This window comes from Macrotis lagotis, chromosome 7 (genome assembly GCF_037893015.1).
Source record: "Macrotis lagotis isolate mMagLag1 chromosome 7, bilby.v1.9.chrom.fasta, whole genome shotgun sequence".
NCBI classification, from domain to species: domain Eukaryota; kingdom Metazoa; phylum Chordata; class Mammalia; order Peramelemorphia; family Peramelidae; genus Macrotis; species Macrotis lagotis.
In genome coordinates this window covers 214236454-214248699 of record NC_133664.1, presented here as the reverse complement: position 1 = coordinate 214248699, position 12246 = coordinate 214236454, and the positions used below count along the sequence as shown (strand labels likewise).

General features: G+C 34.2%; 1 protein-coding gene across 1 annotated transcript in view; it reads right to left on the bottom strand.

Moving 5' to 3' along the window:
- The window catches only part of TMTC1 (transmembrane O-mannosyltransferase targeting cadherins 1), a 219893-nt gene that overhangs the window by 143711 nt on the left and 63936 nt on the right, over positions 1–12246 (bottom strand).

Sequence of the window (12246 nt, the reverse complement as noted above, 5' to 3'; positions counted from 1 at the left end):
TTTGAAGATGATATAATGATATACCTAAGTTGAATCTAGAGATTCAACTAAAAAAACTGAAACAATAAACAATTTTAACAAATCAGTAGAATATAAAATATCAATAAATATAATTTCTATATATTACCAACAAATTCTAGTAGGAAAAGATAGAAAAAGAAATTCAATTTAAAGTAACTGCAAATGGGGGCAGCTAGGTGGTGCAAGTGGATAGAGTACCAGCCCTGGAGTCAGGAGTACCTGAGTTCAAATCTAGCCTCAGACACTTAATAATTACCTAACTGCGTGGCCTTGGGCAAGCCACTTAACCCCACTGCCTTGCAAAAAAAATAAATAAAGTAAGTGCCAACAAAGGAAAACACTTAGGAGTCTACCTGTCAAGACAATCCCAGGAATTATATGAAGACAATTATAAAACACTTTTCACAGAAATATAGATCTAAATAACCAAAGGAAATATTTCCTGATCATTTAGAGAAATATTCATTATTAATGGACAGGCTGGGGCAATGTAATAAAAAGGAAAATTCAACCTAAATTAATTTATTGATTACTTAATTTTGTCTCACCAATCAAGTTACCAAAGAATGATTTTACAGAGCTAGGAAAAATACAAACAAAATTCATCTGGAAGGACAAAAGAACAAGACTATCAAGGGAATCAATAAAAAAAAAAAATTGTGAAGGAAGGCAGTCTTGCCATACCAGATTTCAAACTATATTATTGTTCATTCTTCATTTTCAAAGGGAACCAAAGATATCACAGGAGATATCTTGACTTGAATGTGGATTGGAATTTGTGCAGAGTTGAACAAATTTGTAAGATTCATTCTCTCTTCCAGAGTTGTCCAAGTCCAGTGGAGAAATAAAAATCAAAATGTCTAGTGACAGTCTGGGATACAATATATGACCTTGGCATGTCTGATGTTTGACCAAGATCTAAGATCTTCACAGCATCTGCTACTGCCTTCTTCATGGCCACTGGAATAAATTGTTCTCACCTGTCCATTCCACCAGAAAAAGTTTTCACCTGCTTGGGGCAGACATTCCAGTAACTCATGAATTTGAGATCCATCAGTTTCTCTCAATCTACTTTATCCCATTTGCCAAGATGGTTTTGCCAGTGTGATTGCTACACATGCTATATGCCAAGGAAAGGGCAAAATGTGTACAAAATACTATAAAAGTGATAGTATAAGCAAATTAGAGGAGCATGGACAATTTTACTTGTCAGATCTACAATAAGGAAATAATTTTCAACTAAACAAAGAAAAAAGATCACAGTAAATAAAACAGATTATTTTGATTATGTGAAATTAAAAAGGTTTTGCATACAAAAAAAGAAAGTATGAAACTGGGGTATATTTTCAGGAAGTTTCTTTCTTAAATTTCTTAAATATATAAATAATTGAGTCAAATTTATAAAAAATAAAAGACATTCTCAAGAATGATCAAAGAATTTGAAGAAGCAATTTTCAAAAGACTACACTAACAACTGTCTAGAATCAGATGATGAAAATGTCCCAAATTATTATTTATTACAGATATGCAGATTAAAACAAATCTGAGTTACCACATTATACCCATGATATTGGCTAATATGACAAAAAAGGAAAATAACAAATGCTAGAGGGAATATGGGAAAAGTAAGTATACTAATGTTCTTGGTGGAGTTGTAAATTGCATCAAAACATTCTGGATACCAATTTGGAATTATGTCCAAAGAGCACAAACTATGCAAACTCTTAAGACCCAGACTATGTCTATACCCCAAAAAGATCAAATGAAAAGGAAAAGGACCTATTTATACAAAAATAATTATAGCAAGCTCTTTTTGTGGTGACAAAGAATTAAAAATTGAAGGAATTAGGGAATGACTGAACAAGCTGGTTTAAGATTGTGATAGAATATTACATTAGAGATGTCAAGCAAAAAGGTTTTAGAAGGAAAACAAGATCATTTTACACAATTATAGCAATATTGCAGTGATGATCAATTATGAAAGACTTAGCTACTGTAATCAATACAATGCTCCAAGACAATTCAAAAAGACTCAAAATGAAATAACTGATGAACATTTTTACTTTATTTTCTTGTTTTTTTCTTTTTTTTTGGATCAAGATGACATTTTATTTCATTACAAGTTCATGACATAAAAGGAAGTAGTTAGGAAAGATGTCATAGTTTTGTTCCTACTTTAACTCTACTCCTAATGGGACAGTCTGGAGACAAGGGTTCTGATTTTATATTTATCCAAGAATTGATAATGTAACCTTGTTTTCTTTTTTTTAATTAATCAATTTTCAAACTACTACAATAGTCTTGTTGTAAAAGTAAACAATCCCCCCCAAAATAAAAAGAGAAATCTCAAGAAAAATAAAATAAAGTGAAAAGAAAAAAATTTACTTCATTTTGTATTCATTGGTACTTCAAATGGTATTCAGATACCACCAGCTTTGTCTTTGGGATGGATAGTATTCTTTTTCGTAAGTCCATCAGAGAAGTTGCTTCAATATTTTTTCCCACAGTTGCTATTGCTAGTTGTATTTCCCTCCATTCTATTCCTCCTCACCCCCATTTATTTTACCCTGTCTCCTTTCACCCTGTTCCTCCTCAAGTGTGTTGTATCTGACTACCCTCTCCCATGATCTTCCCTCTTTGCTATCACCTACTCCCCCACCCACCCCCACTCCTGTCCGCTTTCTCCCATCCCTTTTCTCTCCTTTTTTCCTCTAGGGTAAGATGGACCTCTCAGAGCCACTTCTGATGAGAATGAAGGCTCACTCATTCCTCCCTCACCTTCCCCCATTCCTCTCCACTGCAAAAGCTTTTTCTTGCTTCTTTTACATGAAATGCCTTAGCCCATTCTACCTCTTCTTTCCCTTTTCCCCTAGCACATTCCTTTCTCATCCATTAACTCTATCTTTATAATATAACTTCATCTTCAGCTCCTTCCTATTACTTGTCTATATATGCTCCTTCTAACTGTCCTAAAAAATGAGAAGGTTCAGATGAGTTATCAATATCATCTTCCCTTGCAGGAATACAAGCACCTCACCATCTTTAAATCTCTCATAATTTGCCCTTGCAGTCTACCCTCTCTATGCTTCACCTGAGTCCTGTACTTGAAGATCAAACTTTCTATTCAGTTCTGTTTTTTTCAACAGAAAAGTTTGAAAGTTCACTATTTCACTGAATATTCATCTTTTCCCCAGAAAAAGTATAGAGGGCCAGTCCCAGAGAGTAATATTCGCATATACTTGATGACTTTTCCCATCAAAGATATGTGTGGATTATTGCTCATTGTATGGATCTATTGGCTCACCAGTGAACCCTGACCTAGGATAATCTATGGCTCCAGGATGGTTGTAAAAGGTTTCTTTGATAGAGAAGCATGCATTTCTTTAAGAACAAATATTGTAAATTTACCCAGGAAATTGTAAAACTGGATCTCTTTTAACCGGTCATTCCTGAGATAAGTTTTTGCTATAAAAAGTCTGAGTTTCCAAAAATAAAGTTGGTAGGTTTTTCACTTCCCAACCTTTTGTGTTTGGATATGTTTGTCTACCTGACTTGACTCCCAGAAATTCATGTCCAGATCCACACCAGAGCTATTGCAGGCAATAGCTGGTGCCTGAACAGGGACTGATGGACAGATGGACTGACAGATGGACAAATGGATGGACAGACAGCCGGACCTGGAGGGGAATCAAACTTGAAAGGAAAGATAAAGTCTGGACACCTGCAGGTCAAAAGAGCACTCATAAAGGGACAGCAGGCAATTAAGGTAAATAATTTTTCATAAGGTCTAAAGCAGAGAGCATTAAAATGGGACAGGGACAGACCAAGAATAGAGGACATTATTTGAAAGTGCTAAAGCAGATAGTTAAAGAGACTTGTTAATAACAACAAAACAATTGGAAGAATTTAGTAAATGTGTACAAAAGTGTTGCCTTGGTTTCCAGAAGGAGTGTTAAGAATTGAAAAATGGGAAACTGTGGAGAAACAGATGAGTGAACATTTTAAATGGGAAGGTCAGGAGACATTCCCTATAGGAGTCTTTTCATTGGGGAATATTTTAAAAATCTGCCTGACTCCACCTGGAGATGTTTCTTTGGTTCAGAATATATTAAAAGTTGATGTAGATATTCAAGCTATTCAGCAGAAAGATAAGAGTAAAAAAGAGTGGTGGCTTTTACCTCCAACACCACCTCCAGACCCCGGCCTGCCTCCAGGTGGAAGGAGAGGTGTGGAGGCCAAGGTGGTGGGGCCTTACCTTCCCAGGAGAATCCTCCTCCCGGCTCCCACTTTAGGAACTTGTACTGAAGAGTCTCCAGGAGGCCTGGCCCCACCCCTTCAGGCTGCCACAGCGGCTGCTGCTCCTGGGCTTCTGGAGGTGTTGGCTCCCCAGCCAGCTTCATCTCCTCCTAACTCTAATAACCCACCTTCGGCTCCTTTACGGTCTAAAGAAGAAAATGTTCCCAAAGATAAGGGGCATATGAATATTGTTCAAATAGCCACTCAAAAAGCAATAGATAAGGGAGAGAAGATTCCATGGGACATGAGAGTCATTGTTCTCTTTTCCTCGCTGATCCAAGGATTCCAGGGATTATTTTGAGAGAATACTATAATTTAGATTTTAAAACATTTTAAAGAATTAAAATCAGTACATATGATAACACCAGTCTATATGTTATGAATAAAATAGAAACATTAGGTAGACAAATATTAACCACAGAAGATTAGACCACGATAGCAAAAACTACTCTTATACCAGGAGATTACTTAATATGGAAAACTGAATTTTTTGAGAACTGTAGTAGTCAGGCTAAAAGTGAAGCAACAGGATTAAGACTAACATTTGAAATGCTCTCTAACATTGGTCCATGGGCAGGAGTAAATAATCAAATTGGGTATAGTTTACAGGCACATGAACAGGCATGGTTAAAATTTCCTGAAAAAGGAGGCAATGGGAGTGAGAGATCAGACAGCTTGTTTGCTCATGGCTCACTTATCTAGACCTTGAAGTTAAGTGAGAGAGGAATTATGAAAAATCACTAGATGAGAGAGAGAGAGAGAGAGAGAGAGAGAGAGAGAGAGAGAGAGAGAGAACTGTTTCATGAAGACTTGATAAAATAAAATAAAATGTTAAATTTTTTAAAATGCTGTTTAATTTCAAAAAGACAAGATAATCAGGTTCATTTTAAAATACGTAATTTGATTATTACAAAAAATAATGGGATGATTGAGGATTAAAAAAAAAAGAGAGACTGCCCCTCCCAGAAAAGATTTAGGGCTGTTGAAGTTATTTGGTTTACTCTAAGCTGATAGGGCACAGGGGATATTCCAATTAGGCTGAGGGATTTTTGAGTGACTGCCTTCTCAAAAGTTATAGTTATTTGTGGTTAAAATCAAGAAGTGTAGGATATGAAAACCTTTGAACGGAAAAATGTATTGTGAAAAATGGAAGGTTCTCTGCATTTTTCCTCTGGTTTCTTGGAAGATTTGTCACCTTCGGTGGTGTTATCCTGTTGTTTTTTTGTCTTTGTGGAATGTTTAAAGGGACCCTCTAGTGTGAGAGCAGAGTGGGGTTCCCCCAAATTTTGGGGGCCTCTGGTTCTAAATGCTCTGACTCCATTTATGTATCTATATGCATTTGTTTTAAAATACACGCAGAGAAAAGCTCTCAATTGTCTCTCAGACCTGCTGTTCTCTGTGTTCTGATTGGCCAATCTTCTTTCCATTCTCTCTTTTCAAAATAGATCTTTTTTTCCCAAAACTCATGATTGACACCAAAAAAGGAAATTTTCCTGAGAATCATGTTGTTTTTGGAGGAGAAGGGGTTCTATTATTTTCTCTTATTTTCTAGTGTCTCTTTTCTGATCTGATACTGATTTGGCAAATTACTGCTCTTAATTACCATGATATATATATATATATATATGTATGTATATATATATATATATATATGTATATATGTATATATATATATATATGTATATATGTATATATATATATATATAATTTAAAAAAAATTGAGTAAACAAGGAATGATAAACAATAAAGATAAATAATTAGTGCATACTGCCTTGATATCTCAAAAATGTGAGGAATCTCCAATTCCCAGAATATCAGCTTGTCAGTGAGGATAGAAAACTCTTTTAAGTTAGAGCTTTGAAAATTTAGAATAGCACTGATACAGATAAAAAGGATTTGCAAACTTTTATATTTTGAAAAGGAAAATAATTTAAGGTAATTTTGAATGAATTTGGAATTTATTAGATTATTAAGAGAAATTTAAAGAAAATCTTGTAATCATAAAAAGGATTTTAGAAATATCTGGTCTCAAGAAATTTTTATGTATTACAGAATTTTACGGAGTAAAGAGAATATACATTAAATTGAAATGTGGTATGTATAATTAGTAAACTTTGTATAAGATCAGATTCAGACAACTTTTTGAAATTTTAATATTATGTTACAATAACAAACAATGGATGGATTGAAGTATCATCCATCACCTTTGTAAAGATTTGTTATAATAAAACTGGAGAATACCTTGCCAACAAGTTTATATTTCTCAAGGTCGTTTGGCTCAGAGGTTATGAAAAGCTGTGCTCTTCTAACCTACTGTTTCTTAAAGGGAATATTTATATATAAGATCAAGGTAACTTATTTAACATCTGTTATTTAAGAGGAAATTATATGGGTATCCCATAACCCAGGCATTGGTAAAAGTTTTACACTGATTTTTTTGAAATTACATATATATAAAACTAATTCATAGAGAATCTTATTTTCTTTTTGAATATAGGAGTGTAGTTGAACAAGAGGAAAATAAGCTTATAAAACAAAGATGTGAAAAAAATTTATGTATAACAGATATTTAGTTATAAGGTTAACTTTAAGAGAATGAGATGTCAGCATGGAAACATGTTTCATGTAGGTTAAGAATTTAATGTTTAATTTAAAAAATGCAAAAATGGTAACCTTAGAAGAAGGTTGTATAAGAAATTGGGAATTTATAGCTTAACTTCAATTATTTCCAATAAAACTAAATAAATGTGAGAGGCTTTGAAAAATGATTGGGAGATTGAAAATTATGTAACCCATAGTTAGGCAATATACTGATGAGCAAGATGTTGAAAAGTTATATGATCTAGTTTTATCAATATAAGCTATTTTACTGTAATGATGTCAAAGCCCGGAGTTAATGATTGATTGTTCTGTAGAGGTAATAAGGAAAAATATCTGAAGTTATGACACTCTAGGTTTCCTGAAATTTTTAAACAATGTGATGGACCTTATACTAGACCTGTAGGTCCAAGCATAAATGCAATTTAAAAAAATAATTTTTAATCAAAACAAAATAATGAATTATATGCCTACTAGAACAGCTACAAGCCCTTAACATTTTTACAAATAGTAAGTATAGTTATCATGTGGTCAGATACATAGAAACAGCTTTTATTAAACATACCACTGATGAAGAATTATATCAACTATTTAAAGAGTTACAAGAAGTTATAAGAGATAGATATAATTCCTTTTTTTACTGAATACATATACTTCCACACTGGATTGCCTGGGCCCATATATGAAGGCAATCTTAGGGCTGAGCAATTAACCCTTCTATTTCTTATAAGCTTAGTAGAAGAGCAAGCTAGGCAGTGTCACAAAAAATTTCACTAGAATGCCTCTTTATTAAGAAAAGAATTTAAAATGACCAGAGAGCAAGCAAGGAATATAGTAATATCCTGTAAACAATGAATTCCACATTTACCCACCCCTATAAATTATTCTAAGAATCCTAGAGGTCAAGTTCCTAATGAATTGTGGCAGATGGATGTGACTCATTATACATCTTTTAGAAATGAAATTCATTCATGCTACTGTAGATACATTTGGTTCATGTGCAATGACAAAGGCACAAGGTTCAGAAGCTTACACAAGGTGTGATTGATCATTTATTACATTGTTTTGATATTGCAGGGATACTAAAATCCATAAAAACAGACAACAGTCCTGGATATACTTCTGTGGCATTTAAACAATTCTTCCTATATTTCAATATAAAACATATTACAGGTATTCCCTATAATCCCACTGGTCAAGCTTTAGTAGAAAGAAAACATAAAGATCTTAAGAGATTTCTGGAAGTACAAAAAAGGGGGAATAGGGACAAAGGGGAAACAAGGAAGGAGAGTAAATCTTGCCTTATTTAGCATGAATTTTTTAGCATTGAATGATAAACAACACCTGCAGAAAGATTTTGAAGAAAAGGATATGGTTACATGGAAGGATCCTAAGACATCAACAATGAAAATGACACCAGAGCTATTGTGGGCAATAAAAGAGTATGTTCACTTTTGCTAAGTGGTTGATTTTGGACTGTTTTTTCCATTTGACCTAAACTGATTTTCAAGCTGTTATTTTCTTTGGTAATTTTTGTATCTCCTTCCCCAAGCTGTTGACTTGTTTTTCATGATTTTCCAATATTGCTCTCATTTCTCTTCCCAATTTTTCCTCTACCTCCATTACTTGATTTTCAAAATCTTTTTGAGCTCTTCCATAGTCTATGACCAATTCATATTTTTCTTGGAAGCTTTGGTTACAGAAGCTTTGACTTTTTTATCTTCTGAGAGTGTAGTTTGATCCTCCATGGGACCAAAGTAATTGTCTATGGTCAGATTTTTTTGCTTCTGTTGTTTGTTCATTTCCTCAGCCCTTGACTTGATTTGAACTCTTTAATAAGATGGGGCTCTGCTTCCAGGGTGGAGGACACACTTTCCCAATCTTTTGAGGGTTTTAGCATCTATTATCAGGGACAACCCCCTCCTGACCTCAAATCCTTCAAGGTCTTCTAAGAGGCTCTGACTGTTCTCCTGGTCTATGCTCTGGTCTGTGCATCTGCTCTACCTGGGAGCTGTGAGGAGGATTCCTGCTCCACTATGGTAGTATGAGGCCCCAGACTGTGACCTAGATCTAAGTATGGGCAAAGCAAAAGAGTGCTGCCCCAGGGATAGTTGAGAAACCTCCATACCTTCTATGGACTGAGCACTCTGGAAGCAGCTGCTGGGTGGTCCACAGGTCTGCTTCTGATTACCGGGATTGGAGCTGTGCTGAGGCCTACATTGGCCTGGGTTCCAGGCTCACTCTGATGCAGCAAAGTTTTCCTGCTGTCTTTCCAAGTTGTCCTTGGCAATCCCTGGGATGAATGGTCTGGACATTATTCCCACTGCCATGATCTAGGCATCCCCAGGGACCTAGGGGCCCCCATGGGTTTTTCCTGGAGGGTCGAAATCGATTTGCTCTGGCAGTTGGTGTTACTAGGTCTGCATTGCAGCCCTTTGCAACCCCAGTGGAATAGACCCTTTCCATGGATCTTCCAAGTTATCTTGGACTGGAAAATTGTTTCACTCAGTCTTTCTGTGGGTCCCACCACTCTAGAATTTGGTTAAGAGTCATAATTTAAAGGAGTCTGGAAGAGAGCTTCTGGGACTTCTGCCTTCAATCTGCCATCATGACTCTGCCTCTTTTTTTCTTGCTTTTTAAAAAAATTATGTAAACTAGCTAACATAGAAATATATTTTGCATAATTTCACAAATATAGTTGCTATCATATTGTTTGTATTTTCAATGAGTAAAGGAAAGACTAAAGAAATGAAGAGAATTTGGGATTCAATTTTTTTAAAAGAATGTTAAAAATAAAAAAGGGAAGACCAAAATAAAAAGAATTAGAATATCAAAGGAAATGATGAAAAGAAGTAATGATGAAGGCTTCAAGAGGTAGAGATTTCTAGGTTTAAAATTCTGATATGAAACAGCAGAATTCAAGACCATATGATTTGATTTTTTTTTTGAAGAGAGAAAGGTCAATAGAATAGACTAGTTGAGGGAGAATCAGAAACAATGAAACTCAATAATCATGTCTGATAGGGTGGGAAACATAAATTACCTAAGGAAAAAAATTCTAATTTGACTTTAAAAAAAAGTCTTGGGAAACTGGAAAACAATCTGGGAAAAATTAGGTTTAGACCAACATTTCATACAAAAAAAAATTTAGAATTAAAGCAGATCTATACCTCTTATAACTATGAGTAGTAGGTCTGATTTTTACAAACAGAAACAGAATTACAGATGATAAAATATACATAAACCTGAAATGTTCCTACACCCCAAAAAAGTCATGGACCTGGGGAAAAGAATGTAATAAGAAGGAAAAATCTTTGCATCAATTTTTCTCTAATAAGGATTGGTATTCAACATATATAAACCCTATTTTAATTGCTTTTATTATTAAGAATGAGCAAGGATATAATAGCAGTTCTTGAAAGAATTATAAAGTATTCACAATTACATGAAAGAATGCTCCAAATGACTAATGACAGAAATGCAAATCAAAACAACATATACAATTATAACTACATTAGAAAAGAAAGAAAAACTACATTAAAGAAAAGCAAAAATGAATATTAAAAAAATTTTAAGATTCAGCATTAGATACAGGAGAGATAAGAATTATCAGGTTACCTGAAAGTTCAGATCAAAAAAGAACTTGGATATAGTATTATAGAAATTATTAAGGCAAACTATCCTTGAAGTTCTAGACCTAGAGTGTAAGTATAAAGAGAAAAAAAAAAATCTACCATTCACCACCTCAAAGAGATCCCAGGAGAAAAACCTACAGGAATGCCACAGACAAGCTTCAAAATTCACAGGTTAAAAAAAATATTGTAAGCAACAAGATTAAATAATAATTTTAATGTTGCAGAAACACAGACAGGCTTTCACAAGACTCAGCAGTTTCTACTCTAAAAGAACTTAGATCTTGGAACATTATATTTCAAAGGGATTGTGTCTAAGAATAACTTACCTACCAAAGGTGAGTATAATCCTGAATGGAAAACAAATGGACTTTTGAAAAACTTTCAGTTTTTTTTTAACAAAAAAGACCAGAACTCATTGAAAAATTCAATATAAAAGATATGAGGAAACCATTAAATGAAAACATTCACTTATTATATATATATGTATATATATATATATGAAAATATTACCATTATTCTTAAAATTGTCATTACTGAGGTGATTTGAAAGAAAGATTGGGACTGCTGTATATGATGAGGTAATTCTAAAAACAAAATTGAATAGAAAAAAGGGAACAATCATTATTAAAAAATGGGACATGAAAGAACTAATACAGAGGAAGTGGGTGGGGGGCATAGTGCTAGAAATGTTGGGATCTTATTCTCATCTATGTACAATGTGTGCACTAGAAGGGTATAGAGAAAAAATGGGGGATGATAGGAAAGAGACCTTTTGGGGGATGTGTGTGGACAGAGATTTGTGAAAGTGATGGGAGGGGCAGCTAGGTGATGCAGTAGATAAAGCACTGGCCCAGGAGTCAGAAGGACCTGAGTTAAAATCCAGCCTCAGATACTTACTAATTATCTAGCTTGGGCAAATCACTTAACCCCACTGCCTTGCAAAAAAAAAAAAAATGAGGGGAGAGGATTGGAGGAGACTTAGAGGACTGAATGAAGAAGTTGTAGGGAGGGTGAAGAAAGAAGATAAGGTACTAGGGATAGGATTAAAAAAAGTCTGAGAAAGAAAATAGTAAAAATAACTTTGAATGTGAATGGGATGTTTATAGCACTTCTCTTTGTGGTGGCAAAGAACTGGAAATTGCAGAGATATCTATCAGTTGGGGAATGACTTGAACAAGTTGTGTATATCATTGTAATGGAATACTACTATGCTATAAGAAATGATAAGTTCAATAATCTTAGAAGGGTATGTAAACACATGAAATGATGAATGGAGAAGTGAGCAAAATCAAGAGAACATTATATAAAGTAACAGCAATATTGTTTTAAGAAGTCACTTGAAGTGTCTAAATAATTTTGACTATTTAAATACACAAATTAAAAATAAAGGTCATATGAAGAGAGATACTATCTGTATCCAGAGAAAGAATTGATAAATAGAAATACGTTTAAAATAATTTTACATACCTATTTGCATTCAATGATAGTCATGGGGAGAGGAGGGGAAGGGAGGGAAAAGAAATTTACAGTTGTCAATAACTTCATAGTATACTTGGAGGAAATAACACCATTGTATGTGGTTGATTTGCATTTTTATATGAAATCATCTTTTTTGTACTGTTACAAAAATGCTTATTTTGTTCCATGACTTGAAAATAGCATGACTCACAGGAAGAGATATGAGAGGGTAGACCTA